We start from the raw sequence: 19,497 nt of genomic DNA on the forward strand, positions 1-19,497 counted from the left end.
CGAGTATAGTAAGTGGGGGGTGATGGTGTCGCCATCCCCTCACAGCTCGTCGTCGTCAATGTTATAAGTCCAAAGCACTACGTGGTTCTTCAGTACGTTTAATAATACACCATCAGCTTTTCAGTCAAAGAACCTCTCTCACATTCAAATCAAAACAGAATCTCAATGTGTATTAAATTGAGAGGAACATTCAATTAGAATGGGAAGGGGAGGGGGAAAAGAAAATGGATGAGGGGAAGTAGTAAGATAATATACACACTGGTTCGACCCATAGGTCAAGTAATTACAACAGTAATCTGTCACACAAGAAATATTCCTGCCATGATGATTCAATCTATCTGTGTGAGTCTCTACAGAATCTGAGTCGGTGAACTAGGGCCCAAGAATGAAAACGTGATTATGTTTACAAAAACATAGCTAAATCAATCACAATGAGCTTACGATTTTACGTTTAATTGTTGAAAAAGAGCTGTGATTCAGAAAACGTCTTCGGCCCGACGAATGTTTTCTTATGCTAATTATATTTGTTATGCTAATGTACAACACTTTATTGCAGCTATTTGTACATTAAAGATGTATTTAATATCTGCTGTTTTGTATTTATTCCTTGAAGATTCCTTATATAGCATCTTTTTCAAGAAAGGCTTGCTTGTATACAAATTGTTAAGGAATTACTACGATGAATGCAAATATGCCTTATTCAGGTTAATGCTGTGTTTAAATTTATGGAACACCACACTTTCCTATTTTATGCAAAGGTTGAACTTCTGACGATGAACGAATAATGGCAGCTGTGTTTACCACATGAATAAAGGCAGTGCTAGGCAATTTGCATAGGCACAAGAGCCTGGAGCAGCTAGCAAGCTGGGTTTGTGTCTCACTGTCGGCTCAACATCCTGTAAAAGCACGCCTGAAATGCGAGTACTAATACTAAAAGTTTAAATTAAAGATAGCCGTAGTAATTCCTAAAGAACGCACAAGCCTTTCTTGAAAAATATGCAATATGAGGAATCTTAAAGGAATTAATACAAACAGCAGATGGCGTTCAGCCAGTGGAAAACAGGAATTCTTTCAGCCCGTGGAAGATAATAAAAGCTAATCAATAAACAGTGTGCACTAATCACCAACCAAAAATGTTCCACCCATGAAAGGGAGGCGGATGAGAATGAGTACTTAGGCCATGGGAGCCTGATAAAAAAAAAAAATAAAAAAAAACAATGAACAGAGGAAAACAAAGCCTAAAACCAACTGAAAATAAGAAAAGAAAAATGACAAGCACACGGACCAATAAGAAGGGCAAGCAACGGGAAGATGGGATAGAAACCCCTTTTAAGATGTATTTAATATAATAGATTTCATAAGCACATCTTAGAGATGCCCCCTGTATCTTACCCAACCCTTTAGTGTAAGGCTGACCAGTCTGTGCCAGCCTGCCACTAACAGACAAGTTTCTGACCCGATTGGTGAGAAACAAAGCCTGATCTGGGTGGAGGTGCTTCACACTTCCCCCCTGCAGAAACTGTAATACTTGGCTGTGAGCCTCAAAGTATCAGTCCTCCTGTTACAGTGCCCCAGGACACTCCAGCTAGTGGAGATGCCCGACCAACGTAACAAACCCCACTTTTAGCAGCAGGTCCAGCAGGAAAATTAGGAAAAACAAGGGGCCATATGTACGAACACATTTTCCCATTGACACAGAATGGGAAACATCCTTTGCTACATCTGGCCCAAGGAGTGTCCACTTCAGCTGGGACCACCCCTAAGGTGTCCATAGCTGAAGTGACCCCCTCCTTGCAGAATCCTCCATCTTAGTTTGGAGGAGAGGGACCAATTGAGATAGGAATGTGCCCCGCTCCCCAAAGGAAGTGGGCACAGGAAGGGTGTAGCAGGGCTCGAAAAATCCACTCGACCACTTGCACTGGCGAGTCTTATTTGATCAGGTCGAGCTATTTTTAATACTTACTCGTTTCTGGCGAGTTGATACTGAACAGTTGTTCTGTCCAGTTGAAAAGTGGAGGGGACAATAAAAGATGCCTTTAAATCTTGTTCTTATGTCTCATTTGCTCTGTGTTCACAGGCAGAGGTCAAAAGTCAGTTTTTCTTACAATTAATTTTCATTCTGACTGCAGAGTTCCAGGACTTTGTAAGGTGAACTGTGTGACCTGCTGCTTAGAATGTAAAATAAAAGTATAAAGGTTGTCAGGTTTTTCACAACATTTAAATGACTAAGTCAACTGTGCAAACATTTCAAAACATACTTCAGTAGTTGTGAAAGCCCTTTTTTATATTTCTGTGTGATGAAAAAATATATTAATAGGATGAAAACAAATCAGAATACTTTATATGTTGATGTGCAAAGGATATGTTTTCTGAAACAATTTTCACAGATTGTTAATATACTATATAGTTTTATCAGTAGAGCTGCAAGTTAGTGGAGAGGTTTATGGACATTTCTTGGAAAGTAACTGTGTGTAGATGACCATGTTACCACATCAAGGTTTAGTAATATATTTATTAAAATTGAGTGTTTAAACAAACTGAGAAACACTCCAGCCCTGATGGCAATATTGTTAGTAAACTATAAGAAGTCCTAGGTTATGTGGGCTAGACCTCATGGGTATTTGGGCTAGATTCTTATGATTCATGCAGCAAACGTTCCTCTACTTAATCAAACAAAATAGTTTTTTTGTACTGCAGAAATGATGAGCTCACATATTTGAAGGTAAAATCATAAGTGGGAATTAAGAAAAGGCAACTCTGTAAACTATTTGCCTAGGATCACACAATTTGAGACCTGTTTACGGGTCAAGTACATTACAGTTAGGTCGAGTAGATTATTTAAAGTTACTCGACCTGCAGGTCTAGTATTTTTTTTATGATTTTGAGAGCCCTGGTGTAGCCACACTTAAGTACAGCAGCCATTGGCTCCTGCCCTCTGACCCCTGTTATGCCCCTAAATCAAGTGTTTAGAGGCACCTCTGAACTTTACTCAACAGATTCCTGGCGACCTCAAGAAGAAAGGAGGACTGCCAAGTCGACCCCAGCAGTGAAGCCTCCAGACAACAACTGGTTTGGTCCCAGTTCTACCGGCTTGTCTGCAGCTTCAAAGGCCCCTGCTCCAAGAAGGCAACAAACCCTGCAGGACCAGCGACCTCTACAAATCCCCTGAGGATTGCCTGCCCAGCAGAGGACCAAGAACTCCAAGGACAGAGGCCCTGTCCAGAAGAAACATCCAAAAAGGACTCCGGAACCGTCCTCGATCCACAAGCCCTGCCCACTCTGCACCCGACACATACAGCCAGAGTCCAGGTGACCCACCAGTCCTCAGAAGGTCCCCAGGTGATTCAGACCACAGGTCCACCCTGGGTTGACCCCTCTTGGCCAACACAACGACATCTGCAGCCTGAATCCAGAGGACCACCTGACCACGACCGAATCCGACCAAGATACCCAACACCCAAGGAGACCCCTGGACTGATGGTCCAGCAACGTCCAGTGGGTGCCTACCTACCTGTCCAGCCTTTATTTTCCCTGGACTCAGCCTGCAACATTTTTTTGTGACCCACCGGGGGTCCCCCTATTGAAAAGCACTGGGCGTGTTTGCACCCTGGAACCGGCCGCCCCTGGGCTGCTGAGGATGTGTATTTGGTGTAGACCTGTGCCTCCCCCTCCCCCACCCCTCCCGGTGTTGATCTAAACACCCCAGGCCTATGTCCTGGAACCGTGGGTACTTACCTGCAATCTGCTTTCTACCGAGCACCCCCAGTCCTCAGGATTTCATTGTAAACCCAATCCCAACTTTGACCTCTGCACCCAGCCGACCCCGTGTTGCTGGTGGTGCACTCTTAGGGTCAGCCTAAACTTTGACCTGTGGATGTCCTAACCCCTGAAGACTGGAATTGTAAGTAGTGTAATTACCTGTTAACTGTGTTAACACCCCCCGCATCCCTCAGGGCTCTACTGACTCCTATGAAAAATTGCAATGTGTCTACTTTTGAAATAGAAAAGTGTTACTAACTTGTAAACTGCTTTATTTGAAAAAACCAAACAAAGTACTTTTGATACATATGCTTGATACTTATTGACAACTGTACTTACCTGCAAGAAAGACCTTCTAGTTCTAGAAATAAAGTAACAAAATATATTTTGCTATTTTAAAACAATTGGCCTGGAGTTAGTCATCGAGTGTGTGCCTCATTTCTTGACTGTGTGTGTACAGCAAATGCTTTGCACTACCCTCTGATAAGCCTATCTGCTCGACCACAATACCACAAAGGAGAGCATTAGTATTATCGACTTTAGCCTTTGTTAAGCCTCTGGGGAACCCCTGAAATCTGTGCACACTATGCCTCATTTTGTTATAGTATATACAAAGCCAGCTTCCTACACGTGGTTTCTCGTTGAGAGAGGATTACAAATCCAGGATGTGCTGGGGCACCGTCGATGTCAACAGAATATAGACATGCCTGGGCAGCACACTGTAGTTTTTCTTTTTACTCTGACATATTTACATTACACAACACATTTTAACAATCTGAAACAAAGGAATATACAGTGATTTCATCAGAGTTATAGAGTTTTGGGGTGAAATGTCTAAAATAGGATTCGAAATAAAAACGCTCCAACAGTTCAATAGGCAGCTGCATCTGTTTTTGAACTCTGAGGGCAATTTGGTATTACAGTTGTGGCCACAGCGGTTTGTGGAGTCCCTTATGGAAAACATACAGCGTGGATTTTAAGTTAGAGGCTGTGTAATAGAAAGTGATTGTGCCCATTTTTACATGTGGGAGATAAAGCCTTTCTTTGCCTGAAGCTCGCACATAGGGATAGTGGCCTTGGCTTTGGTTTGCATGTATAGCTCGCCTAGGATGGTAACTGATCACATAGGATGCAGGTGCAGGGTACCAAAAGAACATAAACACAGAGTGGAGGGTGAACCCTCGACTCACTGTGTCTACTCTGTCTTCAGCGTGTACTGTGTTGTAAATTTAGAGCATACGTTGAAGATATTCCTTTTAGTTTTGTAAAGGACACATCCATCCAGTCTCTGCCAGAGGTACCCAACACAAGTGCAGACAGGCACAAATCATGTCAGTGTATGTCATCCACAATACAGTGAAAATTCACCATGTTCCAAAGACAGCTTCTTAGCTGCTAGACCACATCACATCCCACTCACGGTAAGCTGGAGGTTTAGAAGGTGAAGATGCCCTGGGTACTATAACTTATCTTGGTTCCATTGAGTTGCCACCTTTCATTCCTTTGATTAAAATGGGGTATAAATGCTGTGTTGGACTGGGTTAAATATTTGGGATTCCATGGATAGTGTCTTACATTCAAGGTCAGATTTGGAACCAAAAGCAGCCTGGCACAAATTATCAAGATATGTCCTATGACATAAGGAAAATGACTGACCTTTGCAATGGGAAAGATCATAACCACAACTACATACTACTTAAATTAGGTGATGGACTCTAGGATATCGACTATGTGGGATTGACCTAGCTAGACATCCGCGGTAATTCTACAAGACAGATCACTGAATACTACATTACCTCCCGTCCCTCCCTCGCCTTTCTTCTTAACCAATGAAGCCCCTTGCCTCCAATAGACCGCTCCCTCCTCTAAATAAAAACTCCCTCTGCCCCCTCCTCATCCTATTCTTTTGTGTCTCCATGTGGACTTACCTTCTTCCATCTTCTCCCTTCAAGGCGTGTCCTGGGAGGCTTCGCTGTTGGCTTAACTGCCATGAGCGGAGCTCTGGGTGGCGATTTCCTGGCTGGGCGTCATTTCCTGTCTTCTGTGTGGCTCCGGTTGGAACGCTGCCTGCAGGAGCCGTGACAGAGTCCGGCAGTCGTGCTGTAGCTGGGGCTGGGGCTGTGCTTCTAGGTCGGCGCCTTGGAGGATCTTGTCACGTATCGGAAGCATGGTGAGGGGGCGGTACAACAAGTTTTTCTTTATTTTTTGTGATGTGTGCTGGCGTCCTGGTTTGGGCTGTCACTCGGTTGCCTGCAGGTGCCACTCATTGTCTTGCTGAGGTCCCCTACGGCCTTATGCATGGCTGCCACGTTTTCGGAGTGCTATGGGTCACCTTTTCATTATATCAGTATACTTCTGGGTATCATTTCTACATCTGAGTGTAACTTTATCGCAGGCAACTTCTAGCGATGCAGACAGGGGTACTATAGTATTCCCTGCATTTATTGAGAATCCCTTACCTCAAGTTGTTCACCTGCACCGCCTTGTGGCCTTTGTTGCTGCCACTACTCGGGGCTTCCTTTGCTGAGTGTGGCCCTGGTACACTGTTTTTCCGCACTTTGGGACACTGTTCTTTTGCGTGTCTTTCTCTGGCACTGCAGTGATGCGGGCCGATGGCCAGATATGCATTATTCTACCGTGAGATGTGACACTTTTGGAGGAGCTACCCATGGTCAGGTCTCCATAACTCACTGCCAGTTGTGGATTCTGGTGCAGAGGTGTCTAATGTCCTTTCCCTGCTGTGCTGTCTTTCAGACCCATGGCTCTTTCTTTCTTTCTTTTGTAGGGGACTGTGTTTGGGTTTCTTTCTTTCATTCCTCTGCAGTCCTTCCAACAGCTTTGGCTTTGGGCCTACTGGGCCACCTGCTTCATGGCTTTGTATTTGGTGGTTGCCTTCCTGGTGGGCTGGTTGAAGTTGTGGCCTTCGGATGGGGCTCCGAGGGTCATCTGTGGGCTGGGGGTTCAGGTCCCTAACCCTCGTGCTGCAGCCTGTATGTTCCTGTCTCCCTTCACACTGCATGTTGTGGGTTTTCTTGCGGGGGTCTTTGTGGTAATTTTCCCTTCATTGCTTTTCAATGGTGCGTACTGTCGCCGGCTTCTGGCTTGTTCGATGCTCCTATTCCCTACATCCACAGCTCGTCCTTCTGTGGTTTGGATGGGTGCACCTCTTCTGTGGGAGAGGTATTACAGGTCCTAGATATTGTACCTGGTGCCTTTGGGCCCGGCCTGCTGCAGAGGCCCTGACTGGGACGGTGTGACTGTCCCTGCTTCTTCGGCCACTGTTTTGGGGCACACTCTACCCCTTGGGTGCACAAGTTTGTTTCCCGTATGGTGTTGGGGCCTCTTCTGGCACCTGTAAGGGTCTTCTTGTGGGTGTTCCGTCCTTTCTGGCGGCGAGGTTTGGGAGGGGCTCTGTTTTCCCGCTATTCTCCGCTTGCTGGGTTACCATGCCCTTCTGGTTCCTGTTGGGTCCTGGTTCTGTTGGTGGGGCAAGTTATTACTCTGCTTCCTTTCCATCGCATTCTGCAGTTGCTGTGCCTTTTTTTGGGGAGGGGTTGGTTGCTCCTCTGGACTCTATTTTTGTCTCCCCTGCTTGGCTTGGCTGCCTTTGCTCCAGTATACGGTGCTCTCTATGCTGGCACTTTTGTACTGTTCGCCACTGGTTTCGGGGCTGGTAATGCTGGGACACTGGTTTTGTCCGCTGGTCTTTCTCAGCTGTTTTTATGCCCTACTTGTTACTGGCCTTCATTCCGCTGGCTGTGGCCTTTGGGGTGGCTGCAGTATGCTCTGCTCTGTTGGCTGCTGTGGTACTGTAATGATATTTGTGTTTTGACCACTGACTCCACGTTGCACTTAGCCTAGCAGCACACCGTCACATTAAAGACCACCAGCTTCATTTTGCCTATTGACTTTATTTTAGCATTAGCCACCACCACGTTAAAAGCTGCAAGTAATTTTCCATGCTCACTTTATACAGTGTGCTCATGTTTTTATTCTGCTTGTTTTCGTGTTCTTTCCCACCAAGGGCTTAGGCTGATAAGAATGTACTAGGACGGCAGGGAACGGTTTTGTTTTGAAGGGGCACTTTGGGATTTTGGTCAAGACCCGACGTGTTCTTTTCAAAGCTGGCCTAAAGTAATCAGAATTTTTTTTTTTATAATAAACTCCTGCAGTGAGAGAGAGAGTTTCTAGAATTTTCCACTCCTGTTTGTTCAAAGTATAAGAGGCCGAGACCAGATGGACCGGGGTGTGAGTGATTCAGATCTCAGACAGTCAAGATGCTGAGGTGTGCCATCCTTCCTGTGAGTATAATTGATCATTCTCTCTACCACGATCGATTCTGGGATCTGGCGATCTGATGCTGATAGGAGGGAGATGATGCAGATGTGTCCATGCCTCATGGTGATGCATACCTTTTAATTCATTATTTGCTTTATAATATAGATACATACATTTGATGTGTATATTGCAGTGGAGAATCATATGCACATGTTTTCATTTCATTGCTGTGATCATTTTTAAATGTGCCCTTTCAGCATGCTAATCTTCCTTTATGAACCTTTGCGAAGTGAATTAATAAATGTCTTCTTTAGATTAAGACATGCATTCCAGAGATTTTGTCAGTGCATGAGTGTTTCAGCTTGGCCATTAAAGGAAGCAAAACAGGTACAGTGTCACGGGTTCTTGCAGCCGTTGAGTTGGCCGGCTTCCTTCTCCCGTGGGGCTCTCGCTGAGGCAATGGAATGCTTTTTTGGCTCAATGGTTGGCGGTCCTGTGGGTTGCTGCCTTTCTGTTTCTTCTGTTGTGGGTTGGGTGCTCTTGGTGAGCGATTCCCTGCCATGTAATCAGGGCCTTTTCTGCGTGTTTGCTTGTCTTGCCCTTTGGACGTGTGTCTGGTCATTGTTGCCTGTGGCTATGCTGTGGGCTTTGGTCCTGTTCCCCCTTCTGTTGTCATTCTCCTGCCTCCAGTTCTTGCAGCCGTGGCTGTTTGGGGCCTTATGTGTGATGCCTGTTTTTGGTCTTGAGGTTGGGGCTTCTTCCCTCACGTTTCTGTGTCTGTTGGTGTCAGAAATTTTTGCCAGCCCCGGTTGCGCTTGAGTCGGTCCCTGGGGCTGTTCCATGCTATTCCGCACCTCGTCTGGGATAGTATAGTTATACCCATACAACACACATTTACGTCCGGGTGTTGTCTACATCTGTGGGTCTCTGGCTTCTCTGCCCCTGCCTTTCGCTCTTCACTTTCTGTGGGATCTCTGGATTGTATTGGGGGAGCTTGCCTTTCCGGATTTGGGTTCTTCCCTGTGGCCTTGACTCATCACTCTTGTATTTGTGTTGATTCTACCTTTCATTTCCATGACGGGAATGTTAGTTTTTCGCTTTGTCTGTGGTCTGTTGACGCTTTCCCCTTTTTTGTGCCCCTGTTGGGGGTGCCCGTGATGGGGTCCTGCAGGGTCTCGGTTTTTGTTGTCCTGGGGCTTAGTCGTCTCGGTTTGTCCACTCCAGCGGGCGGCTCTGGTACACGGGGTTCTTTTGTGTCACTGTTGGGGGCTGGTGCTGTTCTTTCTCCTCTGCCTCTGGTGTTGGTGTCGCTGGATGCTGCTTTCTCTGCAATGGTACCTTGTTTTGGGTCAGTGCCTGCCCTGGTGTTCTGTGTTCCTTGGCCTGCTCAGAGGTCTTCAGCCCTGTGGGTGTTTGTGTCTGTTCTACTAGCTCTGGTTCGTTTGTGGATAGGCTTGTGGGGCCCAGGAGTGCTAACTTGGACAGACGGTCTGGTGCCACGTTCTTTCGTCCTTTGGCGTGGCGGGGCCCGTTCCACATGCTTGGGCATGCTTCCTCGGTGCTTTTTGCTCCTGCCCTCTGGGCTCGGTGCTGTCTCGGATTGCTGTTTACCTTCAGAGGGTGGACTTGTCCAGGTAGGTTCTGAGGGTGGCGCCTTTCCACTCTCTTATTTATTTCTCCCTGCGGGTGTTCTGGTGTTGGGCCTTCTTGTTTCTATTGTGTTCGGCACAAGGCTTATAATGGTTCCAGGGGCTCTTTCTCCCCAGTTTGGGTGCTGGCTGCGGCCTTGCCACAGACCTCGTGGTCTGTTTTGACCATTCCCCCTTCCCTGTTGGTCTGGCCGTTTCTGGTGCAGGGCTGTATGTGGCGTTCGGTGTTTTTGTTTTGCCCCATAGTCGACCCAGGGCGACTTTCTTTCCATTCTGGCATGTTCGGGTGGTCTAGTATGGGTTACTTCCTTTGCCAGTCTCCCCTCTTCTTTCCGGCTCTTCCTCTATGTGGTTCGGGTGCTTGCCTTTGTTCCTGGTTTGGTGCGCCCTTTCTCTGGTTGGGCTTTGCGGTTAGTGTTGGTGGCCTTTTATTCGGGTTACTTGGTTGCCTTGGGCTTTTCATCCTTGGTTTCGATTGGCCTCTATGGTGGTTGCATTGCAGCGGACCTCTGTGGTTGGGGTTGGCTGGGCTACGCCTTGGGCTGCCCCGTCTAGATTTGGTTTTCCTTTTCAGATTACTGAATGGAATCGTCTGGATTTTCTGTTGAGTCCGCTGTTTGGGCTCCCTATCTTTCCTTTGGTTCTTTCTGACTCAGTTGTCTGTTTCTTTTTCGCTTGCTACGTCTCATTGGTTAAGAAGGAAAGCGAAGGAGGGACTAGAGGTAATGCGTCCATTACTTACCGTGCATGGCAATACTGCTAGTCCTACTCCCTCGCCTTCCTTCTAGTTCCCTTCCACCCTCCCAGTACGGACCAACTGAGTGTATGGGTCGGCTTGTTTACATACAGGATGAGGAGTGGGTGGAGGGAGTTTTTATTTAGAGGAGGGAGCGGTCTTTTGGAGGCAAGGGGCCTTATTGGTTAAGAGGGAAGACAAGGGAGTAGGACTAGGATTAATGCCACTATCTGTAAGCAATGGACACATTTTTTGTGGAGTCCTGGGCTATGTATGACAGATGCTGTCTTGTTTGATTCTGTCCCTACTTAACCTTCTTTCTTCGACTAAGCTGTCGGTCTCATTCCCAGACCTGGAATGATTTTATGCACCAATGCTAGGGCAAATAATTGTATGTACGTTTGTAATCCTGTTTCCAATGCTCATAAAATGAAATAATTACTTAAATCAGAAATTAAAGGGAAACCCATAGGGTTCTGCCAGATATGCCACTGTTGGTGGTTGTGGTCTAAGGGTTGTGGCACAAAACCTAGCAGTTTGTTAAAAGACTGAGGCCTTTGCAGAAAGGGACTCTTTGGGAGTGAACACAAGAAGGACATTTGCTGTAAGGTTAAAATACCAAGGTATTATACAGTGAGACCCTTTTGCTTGTTCAGGAGTACACAAGAACATCCATACTGTGGTTTTAATCCACATCAGCCAGAAGTTTAAACCTCAATTTACGAGAGAATGTATGAACTGAACAAAAATATAAAAAGGCACAGGTGTTCTGTTAACATAAATGCAAACACACAGAGTCATCCGGTGACTAACTCTGTTACAGTAACTGCATTAATGCAAAACCTGAACCCTATTTGGAGGCATTGACCCTGATAAGAAATACACTTGAGGCCAGTGAGAATACACTGTGAGGCGACTCAGTGAAGCAATACACATTCAGGAAAGCTTGAGAAGCAATAGAAGGGAGTAGGCACGGTGTGGTAGGATATGGTTAGAGGTATGATACAGCCCTTTAAGCCCTCTTGATCAGGGCACCAAGGAGAACCTGGCACTGGTAAGGAGAGAGGACCAAGATCCCAAATGGAATCAATCAAAAATAAGCTAATTCTTGTTACTGTGTATCAACATCAGTACCTATAAACTGATATTACCTTAACAGCATCCCAAGCCCTGCCAGCCGTTGTGGGTCATGTTAAGTGTGTCCAAACCATGAATATTAAAATGTTTTGCCAAGGCAGAGTAACATGAACTTCGTAAGGTTCCACCCTGAGCCCGACCCTCTTTAACTCATAAATGATCTCTCTAGCCAGCATGATGTGCTCTCATGAAATCAATGTACTCTTCTAAACCGACAACATGCAACTTGTTCGCTCCCTCACAGACAAGAAGCAAAAGTACCCCGATCAAGTTTAGTGCCTGCATGGCTAAAATCACCATCTGGATGACGACCAACTGTCTGAAGCTGAACACTAACAAGGCCAAAATTGTGCACTTGGGGAACAGCACTTAACCATGGGACTCTACCTGGTGGCTAATAGAGCTAGGACCGACACCCACCCACACAAAAACCTTGCGATCACCTACAAATTTAACATGACCCTCAAAGTCAATTGCATCTCCACCTTAGGCTTCCATAGCCTGAAGATGCTGTGGAAGATTAAAAAATGGCTCCCAATCAGCACCCAAAAAAAACGTCACACACGCCCTTCTACCAAGCAAGCTGGACCACAGGGACATCTTCTGTGCCAAGATCAACAAAAAAAACTCACCAGAAGAATGCTAAGCATTCACAACTCACGGCCAGAATCACACTCAACCTCCCACACTGCACTCACATCACACCACACCTGAAGGAGCTCCACTAGCTCCACCTATGCAAACATGCACAATTGATACTCTTAAGGAAAACCAGATCTGAAGGTCAACCCTTCTCCTCTATTGCTCCTAAAGTGTGGAATGGCCTGGCTCTACACATAACAGACTCATTCTCTCTTCTTAAATTCTGCGTGAAGCTAGGTTTGGCTAGACTCACACATGCTCACCACCAGGATAACCTCCAGGGTAAAAGTGTGCTCTACGAGTATGTATAACAGAACATGCACGCTACAGACTTTCACCAACTGTAAGGCCACCTAAGAAATATGTGCTAGGAAATGGTTATGTAAATGCCCTACACATGGCTCACTACACAAAAGGTGAAGCTGAAAACTTCACAACATAAGAGCAGTGTAGGCTGTGGCAATGAAAATGCTTTTTGGTACAACAGAGAACGACCTTATGTAGACAGTAATTGAAGACGTTAAACGTCATGGTAGAGGTGTTCACAAGCATACAGTCTAAAGGGTTTTGAACAAATCCTTTGAGCAGTGGTCACTGGTCCAAATTTGTTCCTAGCGTTCACACACTACAGGGACTGATGTCACTGTCAAAACATCCTATGGTTTTCCCTCCAATTGGTTCCATTTGCTTCTCAGTGCTTTTCCAAATCACATTCATTTTATGTACTGTGCAATAAGTAAAACATGATCTAATAGTAGCTTTAACATTTAATACTTGTATGTATGTACTCTGTGCGTGCCAGTTTCACTTGCATTCTACCTACATTACAATCCCGTTGTTGGGTATACATCCTTTACAACATATGTAAATAAGGTTCTTCAACATAATAACTAATATCTCATAACCGTACGGTTTAACTACACTTGTAATTTTTATAACATCCCATATACTTTATTTTGTATTAATCTCAGTGGGATGTACATAGTGTTTGTGGTATGTTTTCTGTCTAAAGTTTTGCTCCTTTTACAGTCTTAAATTAAACCACTGCTGATTTGTCCCTGCTTTACACATAGCTTTCTCGGGAATTCGTAACCCCAAAGAACTGAGTGGCTTTTCTATTGTATTTTTCATACTGACCATTCATTGCCAGGCCCTCTCGTCTGGATTAATTCAGGTTTTATATTATAGCAAGGTTTGACGATGTATCCACAAAACCTAGTTCTACCTGTGTCTCATTACATTTGCATTTTGATTGATTTATCCGTCTTTGATCATTCCAGTTTCTGAAGGTGAATCAAAACAGCATAGCACTGAAATGTACAAATACAGACATGGACAATTTAAAGATATGAGATCTCACACACAGCGATTGCTATAATAAATTATCCAATTACGCCACTGGGCTATTTACAGAAAACAAAATTGACTCTGATGACGTCAATGGATTTTTCTTCTCAATAAATAGGCCTGTAACAATTATTACTTACCCGCCGTTTTTTTCTAAATCAGAATGACAACATATTGGCGACCTGTCCTCATGGTGTTGCCCAAGTAAGGACTCAAGGAACTGAAACAACAATGCATTAATACTAAAATATTACAAGATAACTGTCTGTCTTTTGTGAAAACTGTAGGTTAATTACACCTTGATTGTTTTGTTTATTTTATCATCGGCCTAAGCACTGATCACGCCTTTGCAGGGGTGGCTGGTGCTCAAGGGCTGCGCCCCTAGCCTTTTCTGGACTCTCTAGTGAAGCATATATTTAATTACATGATGAAAGAAAAACATTTTCTGCACAACATTTTTGGAGTGAAAGTTGTGCACTTTGAAAAGCCCCACTGCGCCTGCGTCAGTATGTGGCTGAAAGCTGCACAGTAGGGCTGACAGGGCTTGCCCACACAAAGTCCTTACGTTTTCTTAGAATGCAGTGACGTCCCTAGCTTATCTCCTCCTCCTCCACCAGAAGCCCTGATAGTAAACAGGCTGGAGCATTTTTTGTTCAGCCCGGGTTTCTGAAAACTTCATATCACTCCGATATTATTATCCACCCTTTCCTATTTACTCAAATGGTGGGGTGTGATCAGAAGGGTCTACGTACCAGAGGTCACATTTTACTGAAAGAATGTGGCATTGCGCAAAGAAAATCTCCTTTTCCTGCATTACAAGCAGTCTGTGGCAGGGAAATTGTATAAATACAATAAATAACTTCATCCAGGGCTTTCTGGGAGACAGGAGTGTGACCTGAAGACCTCAAGTCATAAATATGCCAAAGACAACCCTGCACACAAGTATGTTGGAGCTCTATCTTTTTTACAGACAATAAGAAAAAAAATCTGTTCTCTCAGCTCTCCTCTCCCTTCACTGCCTCTGTAGGTGATTTTGTCTCTCAAAGGCAGTAATGGTTCCAGTAATTTATCATGGCTAGTTATGCTCGTTTTATTTCTTCTGCAGACTAATGGCGTGATATGTCATTTTAAACATGTAATCTGCAGCTCAAATAAATGTGTATCTCTTATCACTGAAACTGCTGGATACTGGATGGGTGAGGCAATGTGTGTTTGTTTGAATAAGTGTTTGCAGGGCTTGACTGAGTGGCTGAGAAAATGTGGGTGTCTGTGTATAAGAGTTGTGTGAGTGGCAGTGGATGAGTAAATGGGTAGGTGACCAAAGGCAGTGGGTGAGTAGGTGAATGGAAATACATGGGTAGTGAGTCTCACTGACAAGGTGCAATTCCGTCCTGTATTTTTGCCCCACCACTGTTTTCAGTCACCAGCCACCACTGCGCCTTTGTATTTAGCGTATGGTTTCTGTCACAAATCTTTGAATCTCAGGTAAATTCTCCTCATGCCTTATAATTACTCCACTAATAATATCACTAGGCTATTTCACGTCATTCCTACTTTCTGTACATTATCTGTGTAGGTAGTGCTGCTGTTGTATAGAACTCTGAATTTGCTTATTTTTAAATGACTAGCTACTCGACATATATCCCGTTGCCATCTGGAATACCGTATGGCGTTCTCTTTCTATAGAGAAAGGAAACATTACACACATCAATTGAGAGATTATGTTAGGTATGGAGACACTGCTGTACAGCGAGTAAGGAAGTTATCGTGTCCATAAAACACTGACGAAAAATAAGGACGTGCCATTTAGTGCGACTTCTGGTCAGGAGTGAGAAAATATTTAGGACAGCCACTTGTAAATTCAATTTTCAATAAATTAAACACGAAAATGGTTCGTGGTAACAATCATTAAAGTCTTATGCCTCAACGAAGCCAGCAAAGGTTAAACGGTACAAGACTAGCACTGGCTAGGGGGTGGGAGATAATATTCATATTAGGCACTTGTGCTGCTCTGTCGTGAACCAGACACCGGAATTAATTCGGTTCAATCAGCCACTATGGATGCTCACAAATTCGGCCAAGGTCTGCGGGTAAAAATAGGCAGAACTGTGGTTATGTATAAACGCAGTACTATCCGGTCATGGTTCAACATATTCAGACTATACGTTTCACACAAACTGGTCATAATACTCAGGAAAGACACAGCACGCTTCAAATCTGAACACATTTCAGAGTCTTGATGACTATAAGCATAAACTAAGCAAAGAGCGCACTTGTCAGCTACTTACACGGGCCGTCCGTGATTATAGTCTTAATGTCCGTGGACCGTTGTTGATCTGTTAAGAGAATCATATGTCCATGATTTCAAACTTCCGGGTTCCGCAAAGCCAATCCCACTGCTGAGCATATGCTAAAAGTCACCCGAGTGTGGGCGGGACTCGTAATATGTAAAATGATTTAGGATTGGTGTTTCGGGGCATCTCAGCCAATCCTGTATTCCAAAGTGTTCTTTAACAATGAGTCAGTGGGCATGCACTGTTGCCGTTTGTGAGCACGGAGATGCCTGCTAATCGATTGGCGGCATGTGTTTATAGAGCGTGTTGGCTGGAGGTGGCACACATGCCAATAGACTCTATTCCGACGGGAGGCTCTAGAATTTCGTAGAAAAATTGCTTTATTTTGGTTGTCTAGGTCCTGAAATTGCCTCCGTTTCAATAGATGTCAATGGGGAAATTAATTTTCCCGATTTTTTTCTTGAAATCTCCTATTTTCCTCTTTCGTGTATGAGGTGGCGTAAGCCTTGCTCTTCTGCAGGAGGTCTTGTTCGACCATCGAGCCACATTTTTGTGTAACTTCCGCGTCCGTTTCCCTCACATAGCGCCCTGGGCGAAATTAAATCTGGCGCCCCGTCCTCTTACTTGTCATCTTTAAACGTCAGTGTAAAATTACAAGTATGGTGGCGTGCCCAAAGAAAAAGTCCAAACGTAATGTCTGATGGTCTTGTGTCTTGTTTATTTCATCTCCAAATAATAAAACACTTTTATATTCTTAAAGTTGTCATTTCGTTCAAGAATGAGCTGATTAACGGCGTATTCATTATCAAAAGCAAAATAATTCCTGTGTATGTCCAGAATAAAGGTGTCAATTCAGCGGAGTCGCTGTAGTGTAGAGGGTCCGTACGCTCTCAAGCAGCATAAAGAACCACACGGACACAGGTGAGTAGACTCGGGCTTTTTTTTATTAGCATGTTCACCTGACTGGTGACGCCTGTGTTGGAAGGGTGTGGGGTGGGTGTTAAGGCCGTCCATCATTAAGTGGCTGGAGAACAGCTACCTTCGAAAGAGCATGTGTGTGCCCAGCAGGACATAACATTCCTCTCAAACTAATAAAAAAATAAAAACAAGTCCTAAACAAAAGCAAAATTTAGACACCAATGAGTATCTCAGTCTCTTGAGACAATCCGCAGTTTGGCATTGGATAAGTGGAAAGGTGTAGCTGGGAGCACTCAGACATCACTGTTCTCATCCATGGTTTAACCAGATGATTCTGGGCATGAACATGGTGTAGGTGGAGCATGGATCCTTTGTCAGCAGGTTGGTTGTGTTTAAGTCCATTTATGCAGTGTTGGTCAGTCCTGCCAGCTCTCATAGTGCTGGAGTTGGTGTCAGTACTTCAAACAGGAGTGCTTCAGGAGCATTGGTCGAGTCTGCTGCAGAGGTTTGCCTTAGGTTATCCTGACCCCATGAAGGACAATCCCACAAAGAGTGGGATGACATCGTCAATGTTTGGATGTCTTCCACTGAGGCCCCGGTGCCTCTTGGTACCTTGTTGGTGGAGTCACTTCCAGACCACCTCTCATGCCGGGATTCCCTTGAGGCACTTTTGATGGGTCGCCACAGAACCGTGTGGACTACAGTGCTGCATGTGGTTGCTGAAGGACTGTTGACAGAAACCACAGCCATGTCAATCTTGCAACCGCAAGGGTGGGCGACACTTAGTCGGGTGTGCTTGCCAACAGGACATAGGTGCAGGTATGGCCTAGCAGAGAATCTCTGGACAATTGGTCCTTCACGGTCAGGAGTGCATCCTTGGTGTCTTTGTGGTTTGCAGGTGTAAGGCTCCACTTTGGTGGTGAGATGCTCCTTTGGTGGTTCCTGTGATGCACATGGCAATCACAGCGTTGTCATTTAACGACATACAACAGGTGGCGATGACTTGCATGGAGTAAAGGTGACTGGAGGGACTTTACAGCCACATGGCTCATTGCATAGTTGGTGCAGTTCTTCGGCATGTGTGGTTGCTAGCAGTGATGTCATCTGCTTCAAGCAGGCAGTGACAGGTGGTTGAATTTTCGCACTGTGAAGTGAGGGGCAGATACACGGTTTGTGAATGCGGGCTGCTTACTTTAGGTACTCCCACAGGGCTGTCTCCAGTGACGTCGTTGCACCTAGGGGGCTGGCTTGTTGGTGCACTCTAAGGTTGTGGTAGAGTCCTCAGTCTTATCAACCTTGTTCATTCCTCCTGCGCTCCTGTGGTCGTCATGTTCTTCAGTGTGACAGGTTTGTCACACACCTTTCTCTGCTCTCCTTTTCATTTCTTCTTTGCAATATGGCATGGTGCCATGGACTCTTCTTCTGAACAGGTCTGGTCAGACCCACTTCTCTCTTCTTTTCTGGTTCTTGCTTGTGTCCAGTCACCTGTGTGTTCTCTCACATAGTGAGAGATGTCGTCAGGCCACGTGTCGCCACTTCTCTTTGCGTGAACCTCTCGCAGGTCCTGTCCTGTCTGAGGACTAGGCATTTGTACCTCTTCATGTTGCTGTGGTGGCAGCTTGCCACTCTGGGTGTGCAACTCTCTTTTTGCCTGTAATGGGCCACTGGTGACTCTGTCTTAAGGCATTGTGGGGGAGACATTCTGTGAATAGTCTGTACCGCTGTGGGGCAGGCTAGTGCAGTTGAGGTGAATACAATCTCCTTCCTGGATTCAGGTCACACTGGGCCTTTTCTCCCCTCTTGTCTATGGGGAGCACTTGTGGTACAATACATGTGTGAGGTAAGTGGCAGACAATTCCTTACTTGTCTTGTTGCTGGAGTTGTGCCAGCCTTCCTCCTCCTGGTGTGCTGGTATTCTTCCAAGCTGGTATAGCACATCTGTCATGTTATGTCTCTTTTAAGATGCCCTCTGCTAGCTCTCAGTATGCCTGGTCTTCTCTCTTGTAGTGGTGGCCACTTGGGGAAGCGTACGTTGCAATGAGGTTCCCAATGGGTCATCTGTTAAGAATGCCAGGGGTGGTACCTTTACCCACTAGAGGGGACAGCAACAACGTTGTCTTTATATGTTAGAGGCAGACGGACACACCCCAGCTAGCAGTACAGAGGAAATGGGGGCCCATCTGCTCAATACTGGTGCCTCAACTCACAGTGGAAGCAGAGTCGAGGCATGGAGTTGCTCAGTTTGTGTGGGGGAAGGTTGCTGCCATGCAGGTTCGTGTTTGTGCCCTAGACATCCTGCTGATGTCAACTCTCCTGCCGATACTGCTGCTACGGACAATTAGTTTCTGTGCAGCGGGGCTTAATTTGCAGTCTCTTTATTTTCACTCAGGGCTATTTCACGGGGCATTACAGGCTTAGTATTCATGCCGGGAAGCATGGCGGGCTGTTTTCATACGTGGGGTGTGTGTTGCAAGCCACTGCTAGGCTGTGGAAGTTTCTCTGATGCTGCGGGTCTCGTGGGGCCTAGAGATGCCGGTGCAGGGGTTTGCACAATGCAGGAGCGACCTTGTGTAATCTTCCTGCTGGCGAGGTGCCACAACTGAATGCCACCTACTGGGTCATGCAGTGGGATGCCTCTAGCCATGTGGCGACATTTCTTCTGGTACACCGCACATGGTGCTCAGTAGGTAGATGGCAGCTACTATGCGGGAAGGGTGTTCGGTATGCACCTCCTGCC

At 45.5% G+C, this 19,497-nt stretch overlaps 1 protein-coding gene across 1 annotated transcript in view; it reads right to left on the reverse strand.

Annotated features, from left to right (window-relative positions):
• The window catches only part of LOC138266187 (rab5 GDP/GTP exchange factor-like), a 108,595-nt gene extending 92,650 nt beyond the window's left edge, over window positions 1–15,945 (reverse strand). Inside the window, exon 1 of the mRNA XM_069214666.1 lies at window positions 15,837–15,945. The gene's annotated coding sequence lies outside the window, so the exon portion shown is untranslated. The remainder of the gene's footprint in view (window positions 1–15,836) is intronic.
• Between the last annotated feature and the right edge of the window lie 3,552 nt (window positions 15,946–19,497).

This window comes from Pleurodeles waltl, chromosome 11 (assembly GCF_031143425.1).
Source record: "Pleurodeles waltl isolate 20211129_DDA chromosome 11, aPleWal1.hap1.20221129, whole genome shotgun sequence".
NCBI lineage: Eukaryota > Metazoa > Chordata > Amphibia > Caudata > Salamandridae > Pleurodeles > Pleurodeles waltl.